The 18,058-nt window shown below is 34.5% G+C and overlaps 1 protein-coding gene across 9 annotated transcripts in view; it reads left to right on the top strand.

Annotated features, from left to right (window-relative positions):
- The window catches only part of LOC129943354 (tyrosine-protein phosphatase Lar), a 421,011-nt gene that overhangs the window by 180,187 nt on the left and 222,766 nt on the right, over positions 1-18,058 (top strand). The window lies entirely within an intron of this gene.

Here is an 18,058-nt window from a genome sequence, read left to right as displayed (position 1 = left end):
TTTCTAATAAACAAAGTAGCAGTTTTAGTTCTCTTTTTTTTTTGTTTTGTTTTAGTTTGTTAATTCTATACTAATTCGTAGTATATAGTTACAGTTAAGGTGTATTCTACCGGGACGCTCATCCGGTTCATAAAAATTAGTCTAGGTACGTGAAAATTTAGTATAGTAGTTGGTTGGTTCAGGTATAGGTGTAGGTATAGGTATGGCGGAAGTGTTGTGAGAAGAGAGTTTTCCATCCAAATTCACTTTTAATTACAAGCAAAAGTCCTAAATATGAAGTTTTACCTTTCTGTACACTACACACACATACATATTAATGGATTCACTTAAATACATACAAACATATATATATACATTTTCTATGTTTAAATGTATCCCAAAGCATTAGTTTTGCAAATGAAAATTTTCGTAAGGATAATTGTAGTTGCCTCCTGGAGTTTGTGTTGCTTTTTTCTTTTTGTTTTCTATGCGCTACAAATTGTCTGCTGCCGCCATCGCCACCCGCTGCGCCATTCAGCGCCTTTTTCCTGATGTTTTTGGTGGGAAAAACAAAAATTGTGAATGCCGCGTCGCTCGCTGCCAGTGCGAGTGAGACCGACAGAGAGAAAATTTGAATAGAAGATAATTAGTGTTTGTGTGGGCACTGCACTGGTACTCTTTTGTTCTATACCTCTTATCCTTCAAACATCCTTTATTTTCCTTCCATTTTTTTTTGTTAATTTTTAAATTGGAGTTGTAAATTAGTACTCTAGCACCTGTTTCGTTTCGTTTTGAGCCAAATTATACAGAAGGTGTACTTCTAAAATTCAAAATTATCCATACCAGACATCATATCAACGAGGTTCCGTTTTGTGTTTTCGAAAATACTCAAAACACAGTCACACACACAGATAAAAATGGATGTTTGTATTCGAAAAAAAATTGCTTGTTAAGTATGAAATGGAATGGGGTTGTAGGGATATAATCATAGGGTAATTGTAAGTAGTTTTTATATTTTTACTGTTGGTATAGAAGTTCGTGTAAAAGTATAAAACGGACGAAAAACTTTGATTTATTAGCCATGAAAATGTTATGTAGGCACCTTTAAGGGCGAGACTGATGTGTCTTTAGCGCAAGTTAAAGGATATCTTCCTTCCTCCTTTAGGTATAGTAACTGAATGAATCACCCGTGTTTATGAATTTTTAGTTAGACGAATATCATGTTGAACATGTTTTCAAAATATTTTAGATCAACAGGAAAATATTATTTTTTATTAGGTATATTTTTTTTAACTAAATGGTGTTGGGGTTTATCCTTCCACAGATCGCTTCAATTTAGAAAATCAACTAATAGCTTTAGCGATTTTAAAGTAGATTGAGTTTTTGTATTTGTATGTGTTGAAGATACATACACATCTAGTTGTTGAAATTTTAATTAGGTTTGCCTTTTTGTATGGTAATTAGTTAGTGATGCCATGTTACAAGCAACAGTCATAAAATGTTATGGGTTTTTAAAATGTACTCTATGTAAATTTTAATTATTAGTTATTATTGTTTTTAAATTTGTATCACTAATTTCCTTTTTTTAAGAAACTTTTTTACGTGGTTTTTGAAAATTGTATGGGGTAATAAATTGTTTGCGTATCATTTTTCCATTCAAATTGAATTGAATTTAATAACAGAATTTTTTTTCATAATGCACAAATTTCGAAAGCTATATTTTGTGAGTGAAGTTTACTGTAAAATTCGTTTCTTTTTCGGAGAAATCATACTTATAAAATAAGTATATTTTGATTGTTTCATCACCCTGCAATGTATCTTATTAAAGTTTTCTGTAAGTTAAACAATCATGGTGACCGTATTAAGCTTCAACATTATGACCGTTATCAAGTGTCAAATGTCGAAAGTCCTTTTACCTTGCAGCAGCGGACAATTCCAATATGGATGAATGCCTGCGATGTTTAAGTGACCTTACGTTAAACGAACCGAGCGTCCAGATCCAAGAAACACCCCGATCTGCAAACACCCGCTACCACAATTTCCACAAGTGGGGGTTGAAATTCGACCCCAAGAAAATGACGGTGGACGAGTTTTTGTTCAGACTGGAGGGAATGAAGTCCGGCAACAAAGCTTCTTGGGACGAAATAGTCCTAAATTTCCACCACTTTGTTACTGGGCAATCGGAAACATGGTTCTGGGTTTACCTGAAGGGTCATCTGGAAGTTCCATGGCTGACGCTCAGGAATGCCCTCATCGAGCAGTTCCAGAACTTGGAATCACACTCCGAGCTGTCAAGGAAGCTGTACGACATGTATATGGTCAAAACGAGTCCTTCGATAACTTCTATGCTGTTCAACAGCGTGCTAAGGATTTCTAATCTAATCTGAAGATCATTGAGATGCTGAAGACAAACGTCAGAAGGCAGATGGGAATGTTGCTCATAACGTACAACACTCGTACTCTGATGCCTATAGTTCAGGTCTGACGGAAGGGCGAAAAATATCTCCTTGACCATTAAGTCGGAGCTCTGAGACAAAGAACTGGAGCTGTTCCACCGACACGAAGAAGCGCAGTTTCTGAGTTGGTTGTCGAAGATGGGGAGGAAGAGGCATTTTCTCCAGAGCTCGAGGCATTCCATCCGTAAACAGAGAGGTACTGTCGCAATTACACGTGTTAGAATTGTAAGAGTAAGGGTCATGCGTTTGTTAAATGCCCTGAATAGCAGAGAGCTTTCTTCTGTTTTGGATGTGTGTATGAGACAAAACCAATACGCCCCAATGTCCTCGTTGCTTGGGAAACGAGTTGAAAAGCAGTTTGAAGCTTTGGAGAAGACCCCGGAGTCCAAATGATACTCTCTTCCATTACTTCTTCACAATTTAACAGCACCAAATCCACACTTTAATTTTCGTTAACCCCGTCCAGTGCTGCGGTAGCAAGAACACCCCCCCCCCTTTCGGCGAGCTAATTCGCGCATATGCAAGCATGCCAAGCTACGATGCACTGGACACCCTCTCCTTCTGCTGCCGGGATCAGCCGCGGGAGCCTTTAGCCGGAGGTTGTAATGGTAGTAATTAAAGGAGAGGTTTTCACCCAAGTGGGTTCGTTACAACTTTTGATTATACGGTGGCGAATTAAGAGGTTCACAGAAAGAAAGTCAGTATTATATCTTAGCGGAACTAAAAACTTGAGGAAATATTTTGTGTTATCGATTGAAATATTTAATAGACACTCAGTAAGAATCGTTACCGAGTAGGTTGGGACCAATCGTGTAAAAGTTAACATAGGTTTTACATAATCAGCTCAGGAGGCTTGGTTCTTCCTAATCTCCGAACATTGTTTAGAACATTTAAAACAATCTAAAATTTTGTGGTTGGTATGACGTTACAGTCACTACAAGTTACAGCTTATTCCTTAACCACTTCCTTAATCTTTTTAAATTTAAGTTAACGATGTTGATCAGAGGGTATTTATTATCGTACCAAGAGCTTGGCTTTGAGTTTGTTCTGGATGTCCGAATTTCGTTCCCAGTACTGGGTAATTCTTCTGTACTTCAAGTGTAGCGTTTTTCCTTTTGATGTGCTGTTTCCATTGAAGCTTTGCATCTTAAATTATTCAAGGTATTGGAGTAATATTCCTTACTTTTTGTAGAAATTTTAACTTTATTTATATTTTTGTGTGCAATTTTTGCGTATCCTTTGCAATGGATCTATCTGACAACAATATTACAGTATCATCAAGAAAAAGTAAAGTCTACGACTTTTGTATATAAAAGGTACAAAGTTGGTCGTAGGACACTTCCTTGTAGTGTACGGGAAATATTGAAAATTGATTTCTAAAATGAGTGCTGAGTGCTTTTGAAAAGAAATTTTGGTCGAAATGAAGTGCCACAGATTCTTGTGGATGACGCTCATTGTCCCCGCCATTCTTTATACGGTATGCAGAGATATAACTGTAACTGCTGTAACCAAGAATGTGAGACTCAATTCAGGAACATCAATTAGTCATCTACAATTAGCTTGAGATCTCGTTGCGGCCAATCGCAACGTTCTTTAGATTGTAAATCTCTGTGGAAACATTGCCTTCTGGACAATAATAAGCGGATTTCACGGTAGGAATATCAAAAGTAACATGAATCTTTAACAGACTTTCGTTTATTAAAACTGAAGAAATGGATTTGGATGACCTCTGGTTTGGACAGGATGGTGCTTTATTCCACATAACCTCTAGCCGAGTTGAGATTTTGAGCACCCAATTCCCAATTTTTGTTGTTAGGCATCTCAGTAATGCCAATTCACACCTTCGAAACTGCTATTTGACACCTATAGACTGTTTTGCGAAACCTTCAATGGACGGTGTTATACCAATAATCTTTAAGAAGTTTATTTTCTATCTAAGCACTTAGTCAGACGTAATTGTAAAGCAGGTAAAAGAAAGACTACCTAGTTCTTGTGAGGTAAAAAGCCTTGAGTCATTTTGGAACCTTTGTCTGTGCTAAATAAACCAGGGTGCAGCCTGTGAACAAGCTTATAGACAGAGACAAGTCCAATATATTCAAAGTGTTTATCTAAATACATTGCTTGGTATTTTATGTTTGTCTTTATAACTAAATATCATCTCAACAGTCCACCTTCACGACATCGTCGTGTCATCATGTTGTTCCTTTCTTCTCGTAAGTTTGGTGGTTTTATTAATTTATAATAAATCAGATCACGTTTCTCCTATACATAAGAATTGTCCTCTTCTTCGCAAATCCATTCACGCGACTAAAAGGAACATCTAGAACTAGAACTTTGAAACATAAACTTTTGTTCAAAACTCAATTAGAAATACAATCACAGTCAGTCAGTCACTCAGTCAGTGGTATGGTATGGTATGGTATTAAAGCCCTACGAAGTAGACTAAAAGATGATAGAAAAGGTCCTCGGCATTAAGATATACTCTAAACTCCAAAGTGTGTTCGCTGATGATGGTACACTTATATATCTACCTAAAATTTAATTTCACTTCAATTGACTAAAGTCCTTTTTTTGTTGTCTTTGTCCTAGAGAAAACGATGAAGAAGACAACGACGATGGTGACAGCTTTGACGATGGGTGTATCCTATGTCTCATCCAGAGACAATAAATTTAATCACTTGACTTCACATTTCAAGATTTTGTACTTTTTTTTGTTGTTGTCATCCTTAGTCGCGTCGCGTCGCGTCGCGTCCTCGTCGTGTTGTTTTTATTTGTTAATCTAAATTCTTCTATCGTCGTCATCGTCGTAGCTCGTCTTCATTCTAAACTTTCCACTCCTGTATTAAATGAAAATGGACTTAGGGATAAGAGTTAACGTCACATTTCAAATAAAACAGTTAAAAGAAAATAAAGATTTTGTCTTCTTTGGGAAAAATTTAGCTTTTGACGTGTGTTCGCCATATACGTAGAAAAATACTCATGTGTGTATGCAATTTCATTGTCCTTCGTGGAAACAAAAAAAGTAGTTAATTACTTAGTTTTCTCTCTCGCTTCGCATCCATTTTTCTATGGATGCATTCGCTTGGCGCATAGTAAAGTGGAACTGTATAAACTTTTGTGTGCTCTCGTCCTTACTTAGCATCCTGATGAGGTCCTTGCCTGATCTACCATTCCACCTGCTGTAATATCCAGCGAAAAATTAAACATATCTATGTGCAACGTGAACACCGGAGTATGGATGTACAGAGGTGTACCCATCTACCCATGTGAAGATATGATTATATGTAAATTAATTTAAAATTACTTTGTATGGTTTAAAATAAAATGAACCTTAAGGTCGGGAATTTAATTTTAATAGAATTTGATGTTGTTGCAAGAAACCCCCTTAACAAAAGGGCTTCAAAATAAGGAAGAGGAAGCTAGAGAGAGTTCTTAAGGATTCAAAAAAAAAAGAAATTTATAGACAAATAATGGGAAGTTTTATCGTATAGTATCGTCATGGTTGTTTGACGTTTGGCGAAAATGAAACTATGGGTGTCTCATTATCATCATCGTCCTTCGGCGGCGTGTCGTTGTCATCCTCGTCAGTTGATGGTCGTCTCGCCTGTATGTGTCTTTTCTTTCTCTTGTTGGATGATGACGAAGAGAAAATTAAAATTTTGTGCTAGAATTTTTTTGTTTGTGGTTTTTGGAAGGTAACGATGTGAAGGACCTTTTGTCAACTTTTCAACAAGCCATATAAAGGAGTAACTTTTTTTGTATTGTTAAATAAATTTTTGCTATTTAAGTTAAGCTCTCGATTATTCAGTGCTGATAAGATTATGATGAGATGATGATGGTTTGTTTTGGGGTTCAGAGAGTGGTTTTAAGTTTACAAAAAAAATAACAATGAAAAGTTCAAGAAAAATTGAATAAAGGCTCTTGATAGAGTATCCTTGATTTTCGGGATGTTCTGTAGATTTTTTTTAAGTCTTTATGATCGACAATTTTAAAATTATCTTGATCCAATCATAATTGAAAATAATATTAAAAATCTGAGTAAAAGTTTTTTGAAAACAAAATTTTATTAAGATTTTTTATTTCATAGTATGATCTGACCTTTGTTAGGATTTAAGAATTAATTCCACATTCTCGATGTGCGATTAAAGAAAGATTCTCTATCTGTTGACATAATTTGAGCTCAAGGCCAAATTGGTGAGCAAACCTGGGAATTCCAGTAATATGGCTGAATTGTATGCGGAAGAAGTAACTGGATAATTCGACAGAACATTGTTTTATAAACTTGCAGTAAAACAAAGAAAGGCATGAAACATTACGAAGGTGTTCAAGCGATGTCAAAGTTTCGGTTATAATAATATCGCCTTTAGTTTTCAAAGCTCTTTTTTCAATCCTTTCTTTCAGAAATCTTAAACTCGCCCAAATATGCGAGTTATGTTCAAATTTTGGACGAATAAAGGCTTTAAAAATTACCACCAGAGCTTAATGGGTGAAACATTTCTTGGACTTTCAATATAGGTTTTATAAAGTCATGTAGTATCCGTGGCATGATGGTAAGTGCGTTTGACTGTCATGCCAGAGCGCTGGGGTTCAATCCCTGCCTAGGCCATCTAAAGTTTTTTTTACGGGTTGTGCCTCTTGAGTCCGTCGTTAATAACAGTAGTGGCTGTTTAAACAAACCCAACTAGAGTTTTGGAAACGATTTTATAAGTGAAAATAATTAAATTAAATAATTTGCGGTCAACCCACACAAATACGCAATTTTAACGCGCAATATCTACAAATTCTTTGAAAATTAAAGGGATCTAACTCATAAATAAAAAATAACGTAATTTATTTAAAGTATCTCCACAAAGCACGTGATCTCAGAAAATCCTCTTATAAACCGCATAACAAGAACAACATTCTGCCATATGTGGCGCCACAAACAAATTCCTAAACAATATTATATTTGCAGGTGTTTTTTTTTTAATACCAAACATTCTTACTAATGCCTTTCGTTTATCTACACTTTTGATGGTCATTTTAATATAACCACACAATTTAAACCACATCACATACCCACCTAAGCCGCACCGAACGCCGCTTGGTCAAACGATTGAATTCTAAATCGAAATTCTATTTATTGCCTATCAAATCGATACGCATAAATCTTTAATAAATCATATCACACACCGCGCCTCCGCCACTACCGGCAGCGCCGACTGGACTCAGATTCGGGCTTGGACATGGACAGTATAGTAAAGTTTTGGGGGATTTAGGTTTGAATGCTGCAGATGCATTTATGGATAGAGAGGGAGATATTTCTCTGCATCATGAGTGTTTTCCATATGTCCGTTCAACCGTGTTGTCTCATCTGTCACCATGATATTCACCGCGAAGGGTATAAGTACTAAAATACCCAATCTGTCATTTAGTCAGGAAAAATAAACTTAGATAAAGCTTCATAGGCGGTCTCAATTTTGTTTAACCAAAAAAGGGGGGTGATCAAACGAGAAATAAATTGTATTTTTTTTTGAATACTAAAACTCAGCAATTGACAATTATTAAAGATTGCTATATTCCTAAAATCCTCTAAGTTATAGTAATATCTTGCTTCAAGGCTAATAGTCCAATCAAAATAGGCATACAATTTATTTTACCTGAGAATAATTCGCATAGCGCTGAAAATTGGAACAATGAAAAAGTCCTTCTTTATAAAAAGGGACAAATAGTCACCAAAAATCCCACATAAACATGAAATTCCAACTTTCAGCTAGACTTGGTAGATCATGAGAAGTACTACAGAAGTTTTAGTGGCTTTCAAAAGTGTCAAAAATATCAATTTTGTACATATTTTGAATCAAAAGTAATTTGTATATTTGTTTTGGTATGTCTGAACTTTCCTGTTCTACCGAGCCACTTAAGCCAATTGAGGTTGACCTAATCAATTGAATTTTAAACTATTTGAGTGTCAAATCGGCTCAAATTAGGTTCCAAATCAATTGATCTCATTTGAATGAACCGGAATTTGCCCTTCCTGAGAGCTGGTACTCGAAATACTAGTTGGAGCAAATAGATTCGACTTAATAATTCGAAGACCCCATCAGAACAATGGCATATAGTGGAATAAGGAATTCATCTCAATAAATCAACGGTGTAGTCAGCATACTAGTTACTTTGGCATACTGACCAAGGTCAGTAGCTCTGGAAAATAGATGGCGACGAATGAACCTTTAACAGGCCAAGAACTAGCCTTTTATTTTACAATACAAAAACCTCTAAATTTCACATCAAGAATATCATCGGTACTTACGTGTCCAGTTATTTGTTCAATGCATTTCACAGCTTTTCGAAAAATGTGTGCGGCAATTGCTAAGTCCTGATACGGATTAGTCATCGTGTAATTATTAAGAAAATCGTTCATATGTTCACGACAATTACCCAACAGTTGCTTATATCGGTAATTCGTTAAACGTGGATTATCTGCTGTCGGTTGGCAACATCTAGAATGAGAATACACTAAGATCCATATCTCTACAAATATCATAAAGGTCCTCCGAACCGACTAGATCAGTCTTATTTAATATTACTAAAAGATTGCTTCGGCTTAGAATATCCGATGTGATTCCCAATTCCTTGAGATAATCTTTCTTAAAACTTTATACGAAGCTTTGTTTATAAATCGTTTCTCACTCAACACCTTTGCATCCATTACAAGCAAAATTAAGTCGGATTTTTGTAAACCATCTCTGGCCCGACTAATTCCCTCCTGTTCAAGAACATCATCCGTATCAATTCGAAGACCAGTTGTATCAGCAAAAAGAACAGGATAACCACAAACATTATGAAATGCCTCAACAACGTCTCGTATAGTTCCAGAAACGTTGACACATCATGTTGAGAAAAATACTTTTGCCTATAATTTGGAGAACCGACAATAGTTGTATGAACTCCATCATGTAGAATTGCACCTTTACGTTGATCATTCGAATCTCTTTGGATATCATCTGGAATGGAAATTAATTGGGTTATCCAATAGATCATCTTCAATATTCTCATCCTCGCCAAAATCTATATAAGCTTTTGTATAGTTTTTGCAAGCTTCGAAAGAGAATCAGTGCTTTGGAGCAGTGCCAGGACGTCAAACAAGGTCAATGTGAAAAAGAACCTTCAAAGTACGTTTGTGTTGTTACTTGTTTTCTTTGTGTTTCAGTCTCTGCATGAATCAAATCAGCCAGACATTTCACTTCTGTGAGATCTAGCGATTTGTCTTGAAAAATTACAATGTTTAAGAAAACGGTTGGACAGTTTTATAAAAAGTTGTTACATATACATAACTCTTAAGCTACCAACAGTTTCCCCCGTTTCGATACCAAGTTGCATTTGTGTGTGCAATCTCTTTGACCTTCTTTTACTGCCTTATATCTCTCAGGGTTCTACTTAAGGTAATAATGGTGATCATAGTCACTTCATATAAAGAAAATATTTGTTATGGTGTACTCAGGCGTATACGTACTTTGTATGTGTTTTTAAGTTGAGGCTATTGATCCATCAAATATCAAAACTTGGGAATGAACTGGGTAAATGGTATTGGAAATATAAAATGATCATATTTTTAAGCATGTCGAAGGTATGAAATAGAAATAATTTTTATTTTAAGAAAATTGTTTGTTTGAATTAAAAATAAATATAATTTTATGTCGAAAATGTAACTCTTAGATTTTTTGGGACATTGAACTCACATATAAATATCGAAGCCTTCAGTGTCTGCAGTGTCAAAGAAGGTAAACCACCCCTAATGGCGCCCCCTTTGTCTACGCTTATGGATAGTTTCTATATAGGTGCAGGATTCAATACCCTTGTGGTATATATACTATACATGTTACGATTTTGCCCGATATTTTGATTGCACTTCCACTGTAACCCCCGTTCTTCGATTACCCCATCATAGCAAAAATTTAACCAAAACACGCACATAACTCCGTTTCCAACCAAAAATACATACATACGTATAGACTTTTATAGGTATGTCCTGTTCGGTTATAAATATGCCTATGGAGATGTGTATAAAATATAGAACATCCATCCGCCTTTATATTATTCGATTGATTTAAATAAATTCCGGCGGTTAGCCAAATACATTCAATCACCCTGGCATTAAATGTTCTATTAATTTTCCTTTCACCCCTCATGCCTTGTCATCTCCTACCCCCTTCTCCAAAACACCAATTCCTTCCTAAAGGGGTCCTGTGATGTTATGTGATGCGATGCGATGCCGATGGTAAGCTGATGGAACCAGCTTGTACCTTCGAAACTAGGGATAGGTAACCTTCATAACCCCATCCGCCCACTTAAGTTCGGTAAAGTTTGGAACACGATATAGTTCGTCGTTACCCCCCTGCCGCCACCGCCGCCGCCGAGCCATTGCTGTCCCGCTGCCAACTCTTTCCGTACCCAGAGCAAACAGACTCAATTAAACTTGTGGGAGGTAATTGTGTGCAGAAATGCGTTGTTGTATAAATATTGCTTTCTATAACGGCAAAAAGCCGAAGAGGGGGATGGAGAGGGGACGAGGGAGCTATATGAAATAGGCAACTATATTTGCTTTATAAAAGGTTACGTGTATTTATAAGTGTATCTATCTATTTATTCATTCTTTCATGAAGACTTTAAAACATGGCATTGAAGAGAATTTTCTGAAAGTGGGTTGAGGAGTGGGAGAGGTTATGGTACAACTTACCTACACATAGAATAAATAAAATATTCGCTAAATAAATTTCAGGACTTTTTGTTGTGCCTTGAAAAGAGCTTCCCTCTGATTGCCCATCATTTTGTATGCGAGCTTATAAATAAATTGCAATTAAATTTTGTTATGCTTCTTTCTTTATATTCATCATTTTTCCACTCACTCTTTCTCATTCATTTTCATATCTATCTGGTGCTGGTTTTTCGAGGAATTAAATTAATATTTTATATTTAAAGAATGCAAAATATGCAAAATTTTCTGGGAATTCGAAAATTTTTTGGTTTAAAATTGTATTTATTTTGTTGTTGTTGTGATGCCGATGTCGATGCTGAAATTGATGATGGTTGATGATGAAAATCATTAAATACCAGAGTGGATCATGTGCACTTTGAGTGTCGATTTGAAAGTTAATTGGGTTGAATGCCAGACTTAAAAGCTTGTTCGTTTTTTGTATCTATAAATTATAGCTATGGTTTATATCATTGTGTGTACATTGTAAGTGTTAATTAACTAGAAAATGAAAAACTGTAGGTAGTTGGGTATCATTTTACAACAAATTTGATTTGGTGTGGAATTAAATTGAATTTTATAATAAGATTATAACGTTTTTTAGTTAGAATGCTATTGGTACAAATCCTTGTAATTAACGTTCTCGATTCTTTCAAAGGAGACCAACTGGATACTTTAATAGAAAAAGAAATATGAGAGTGTGAATTGTGTTGAATCCTTTTCAATTGAATAACAAAAAAGGATTCAATACGAATTTTCTAAGAAAATAAAAGTTAAAAGACTTTAATGAAATTAATCTCAGAATTCTGAAAATTTTTCAAGTCGCTAAGTTTTCAAAGGATAACAAGTTAGTATTTAAAAAAAAAAGCAACTGAAATTCAAGAAAGAACGTTTTATATAAAATATGGATTATATTTTAAAAATGTTTAATTTAGTTTTAAAACCAGAACTTAATTGAAAATTAGTAGAATAACTTCCCACTGGTGGCTTTAAACTTTTAAATGGAATTTATTGAAATGTTAATTGACATTTAAGGAGCTTCAACCAATATTGAAGATTGCAGACTGATTGCAGTTAAGATTTTTGAGATTAAATCGGATACAAATTATTTTTGTTGGGATTTAATTTTGTTTCAATAAAAAAAATGTATAATGTGATATGTTTCAAAATTTGATATCATTTAAAAAATGCAATTCTTTGCAGTTTAAAATTATTCTGGAGTTATTAAATGTGGCCTTAAATATTATTCTTCTTTGAGTTAGAGCTACAACCCTTTGTGAACTAGGGCATTATTCAACGAACTTCTCCATCTATCTCGGTTCCTAGCTCGATGTCTTCATTTGCGCATTCTAAATAAGATGAAGACACTTTCCATTTGTGCACGCCACCTGATCGGCGGTCTTTCTCTACTCTGCTGTCCTCTAGGCTGGGCATAGATACGAAGACTTTCCGGGACGGAGTATTGATTTTCATGTGCTCTACGTGACTTTTGTCCCTTTTTTTACTAGACTACTTTGATGTTCAACTCGTACAGCTCGTCGTTCTTTCTTCCGTATATCACCCGAAGATCTTTTCCCTTTTAAAGGAGCTTTTATCAGCTTTTTTTATAGTTTGTGCTTCTGCATTGTTTACCAAGATGATGAAATTCTTATATAGCAGCACTTTGGTTGATTGATAGGGATACTTGCTAATTGCTTTCTTAGCCAAAAGAACCAGCGGTTAGCAAGATTAATTCTTCTTTTGATCTCAGCGCTGGTGTTGTTTCCTGAATTCATAGCGGGACAAAGTCCATAACTACCTTAAGGTTTCGTCTGTCGATGGTGACATTTTGACCTAGACCTCGATGAAGTCCTTTCGCGATAAAAGCTTGTACTTTCTTTTGCCCTCATTAACCGTTAATGGCATTTTTGTTGGTTCTGTATTAATACTCACAAAAGCATCATTGACATCACTCTGATTTCATTCGATTACATGAATGCAATCAGCATATGCTCTTATGTTGACGTAAGAGCACTGCCCTATTCCTTTAAGGACGATTTATTACTTTGTTTAAAGCATTTTTTGACAGCAAAAGATTCTGTTAAGTTTCTTTCAACTTTATTGAAACAGCGCGATTTCTCAATGATCATCCTGCAAATGAACCAGTTTGATAGGTCATCCCTGCAATCGATTAAATATTGTCTTAAATATGATTGCCTCAGACTTTAAAAGGTTTCCCAATACCCGAATTTAGAAGTCTCAATATTCTCATTCACGGAATTCCTAAAAAATCGTTTTTTATTTGATTATCTCTTAGCCTTAAAAACAGTTAAGAAATCGATGTTTCATCAATCGATTTCAGAACAGTGTTTGAGAAAATTTGACTTAGTTTAATACTGTTAATAGTTTGTATTTAAAACCTCTTAAAAATGTGCTGCTAACACTTTACATGCAATTTTCGTTAACTGAATGCAAGTTCTCTAGTCAAGCATGTTTATGATATTTTTTGGATTCTTTGTAACTATTTTTTTTTCTCTGGAGATCTTTTGTAGATTTTCGATTTGAGAAACGGTCTAAGAAAGTTGAATTCCATAATTCCTCTAGCCAATATTATTTTTAACCCAAGTCTTTTGTGTCTAAACTCACGCATTTACGAATAAGTCCCGACTGAAAAAAAAAAAAAAACATTTTGTTGAAAAAAGTTCATCGTACGTAAGTTTTAAGTGATTTATCCACAGTAATTTGGCAAAACAAACTAAATGAAAAATAGCCAATTTACACTTCCGAAGAAATAAAATAATCACCAAAAGTCACAGCATTATTTACTAATTAACTTCAGAAATATCATTTCTCAGCTGCCTTTCACTCGAAATTTCTAAAATGTACCTACAAGAGTAAAAATTCCCAATTCGCAGTATCAAAATATAAAGGCAATATTTGTTTGTGTGTTTTTGATAACAGGTGTTTGTAAACTGAAACTTGATGTATATATTTTCTGTTCTAAAAAACTCACCAAAAAAACCCCCGTCCCAAAATTAATCAAATTACAAATATCTTACTGATTTTTTTTTTAAATTTCGTAGACTTTGAATGAATCAAATCACAAATAATTTCCGTCGAAATGAATCTCATCCTATATTAAGCGCGTTAGACTTAACAAAGGACATGAAAATTCATTAAAATCCGGCTCGAAGAACCAAAATTCCATGAAAACCTTACGTACACATTGAAATTCTACCTTTGCGGGAGTTTTTTGTTTTTAATGTATCTTTAAAATGTCAACACATAACTGTATCCTCTTTCACTTTATAAACGTAACCCAAAAATTCATCCATATCTCCCCATCTACCCATGTACCTTCCTACATAATATCATCATCACGTTGAATGTGTTAACATACACAAAGCATACATACCTATGCATACGTCTGTATATGTATGTATATTTTTCGTATTGATTTCGTGTAATTAGTGATTAAATCGCGTGCCATATACAAACATTTTCTCAATACCCCATAACCGTTCCTCCTCAGTACCCACCTGAAATCCTTTGTAAAGGGTAGCCAACTATATTACACGGGACTTCAAAGAGAGTGGAAGGGAGGGTGTTAGAGGCTAGTAGCACTGGCACAAAGAGGTATTACCTATACATAGAGCGGTGACTGAAGCGGCGGGGCGTATGGTTAGTTATAGTGTTGTTAGCTTATCTCAGTTTCGCATGGTTAAAATTTGTTTTGATTGTTAAGGATTTGTAATGTCCTGTTTAATGTTTGTTGGCGAAGTGATTTGGTTGACCTAAATCTACCTTTTAGCGAATGAATTAAATACAACAAAAAAAAGTCTCCGAAATGTTGATGTCACCATTATTGTGTTAACATGAAAGAGGATGTTTGCTCAGTCGGGGTTGCCAGATTTAATTGTGCTTATCTTTGTGTTCTTTGTTTTAGTTACTTGTCATCAACGAATGAGAATAGAGAGCAACTAGGGATGGAAGGGGATTGGTGGTTGTAACTTTTTGCATTTCAGGGGAACTTCTTAATGGTCATATAATGTAATTGGTAACGGATTTTATTAAACTCAAGATTTTTTGTATCAAACCAGAGAGAGAATAAGTGTTATTCATAGCATTAGTAAGCGATATTTAATTTTCATTTAGTTTTGGTCCCTCGAGCTGGATTTGCGTCAATTTTCTCAGACAGTTGTATGGGCATATTATAAAGTTAACTTATTGGTTATGACAAAATATGTTTAAGAAGAAGTAATTTTTCTTTCTCTTGAATTTTCCTACAGGAAGTGCAAACGAAGGTTTTTTTGTTCATTTCCAGGAGCCATTAATTAAAAGGTCAACAACTTTTCTTCTTAAAATAAAAAAAAATCATGTCTAATAAATGGATGATTGATTTGCTAGGTTCGTGCGATGAATACTTTAAGAGTAAAAAATGGAAAATATTTGGACAGCCAGCGTCCGCTTAATTGGTTGATTTTTTAACGTTTTTTTGAAGGGAATAAGTTTTTAGTTAATTTTTTTAGTAAATGATTGATTGTTTGGTTACAAAAGCATGTCAGTCATTTTAACGCAAAATAAAAAGTTAAAAAAAAACGAAAAATTAAGCCAACCACTATTGGACATTTTGTTGGTAATGGTGACGGTAAAGACTCATTCAAAATGAATAATGATGATTTGTTTATGTGAGTCCTGTATTTTTTATTTTAACCAGTGAAGGGTTTGAAAGGACGACCGACGCACGCACGCACAACTGAAAATAGGTTCATAAGTGTGAAAAAATATTAATGAACTTTTAACTAATGTATGATTCCTTAAATCAACATCAAACTTAATTGCTTAAAAAAGTATGATTATGTGGAAAAATTAATTTGAAAGCTTTTAAGAAATCACGAGTGTTGGAAAACAATTAAATTTGACAAAATGAAATAGACGAAAAAAATCTATGTTCATATTTTATACCTCAGAGAATATTTAAACATAGAAAAAAATTAAAAACAATAGTGTGACAAAAAGACGACCATAAAATCAAATTTAAGACATGGTGGACATAAGAAATTAAATTTTTGTTGGATTTGTTTATCAAAGATTATATTTATTAGCTCTTAGCTGCTTTTTTAATAAAATCTTAAATTAGGAACCTTAAGAATGGTAAAAAGATGGATTCGAAAATTCCTCAAAGTATTTTTTTTTCAAAGGAAATACACCATCATTAATGCAGTATCATTCCAACCACAAAATATAGTGAAAAAAATTACTTATAAATGGTCTTTCTGAAGCGACTTCATAACTTTGACATATCTGTCAAATATGTTGTCTTTCATTCAGTGTTTTGCCAAACCAACTTGGACGGATGTAGCACTAAACACCACGTTAAACGTTTAAGTGTTTGGAGTCTTTTCCGTGCATCTACCTTATGGTCTCTAGGCTATCCTTTGTTGATATTTTGTTATTATTAAGTTAGCATTCTTTAAGAAAAATATACCCTATCTGTATATTGAACCTATCTTGGCGAAAAAATGTCTATAAGTGCCACAGAAATCTCTATTATCTTGAATCATTAAAAATAAAATTAAAGTAGATTTACTATAAATTTGGTCGTTCGACCCGGATTACACTTGAGTGTTACTAAAAAAGTAGCTATAACTTTTGCTTCCCTTTTTATTACTTCGCAATTCTATTTCTAATTTATTTTAAACCACATCACTGACACATTCCTTTTCATTTTAAAATTCTGTCTGTGTTGGAGCTACTTTTTATTTAACTTATGATAGAGTGTGATTTTTTTGTATATTTTTAAAGACCAACCAACCCTGCAACCATTTTCTTCTACGCAATTTGAACAATTTCAAAATGTCACCATCATGTAAATTATAAAATGTCTTTCTGACTCTTTCCCTATATACATACGTGCATGTAGCGATATACAAAATGTTAAATACATATGTGTAATAGGATAGTGTCCATTGTGACTTTCTATGTATTTCTTTTTCTGTTTTTATAGATACTATGTCATACTTGTAACTGAACTACATGCATGTGCCCTTTGCTGCATGAATGTAAAAGCAATAGAAACCAAAACGACACAAAAAAAGACAAAACAGCAAAAATTATTTTACATATATCATCACCCAAAAAAGCACCGCATAGTATTATAAACATTTATTGCACATAAGGGCGTTTACATCCAACAAAAAAAGGACTTAAAATAAAATAGAAAAAATATCCTTCATAACTATACAACATTTTAACCGAAAAAAACGAAACAGGACGAGAAACCATAAGTTTTATTGTTTGCATTTAATTTCTAGAGAGGTTTGTGTTCCATATAATTGTATGTGTGTGTTAGTTTTTGCTGTTTCCTTTTTATAGTGTGTGATAGAGTTTGGTGCCAACAAAAACCCCAAAAAAGGACATTCCACAGACAAGCAGAGGGTGTTTTGTGGTTATTTCATTATTAATATGACTTTACGATAATATTATAGTTTCCTGTGAAGTGCACACAGTAGCACACGACACCACACCACACCAACGCCAACTCCATCTAGAACTCCAACTCCATCGTCATCGTCATCCAAATAGCCAGAGAAATAGCGCAAAGATACTGTAACTATAGTATCTGTGCTCTGTTTTTGTGGCAACTCAAAAAAGCTAGCAAAATCGACCGGGACCAGCACCCAGCACCAAACACGACTATAAGACCAAAGACCAGGACCAGGACCATTACCAAAAACGTCCTTCTGTATAGAGGCTCATATATATAAATATTCTTGTGAAAAGGACAAAATCTGGCAAAGTCCTAAAGTTGAATGTTCAATTCTGATTATGACGACAATGATGATAGGAGTTGAGTATGAGTATAGGGATGCAGTACCAACAGCAGCACCATCAGACACTGTAGAAGATA

Source organism: Eupeodes corollae, chromosome 1, assembly GCF_945859685.1.
Source record: "Eupeodes corollae chromosome 1, idEupCoro1.1, whole genome shotgun sequence".
Lineage (NCBI taxonomy): Eukaryota > Metazoa > Arthropoda > Insecta > Diptera > Syrphidae > Eupeodes > Eupeodes corollae.
This window is presented reverse-complemented; position numbering and strand designations above follow the sequence as displayed.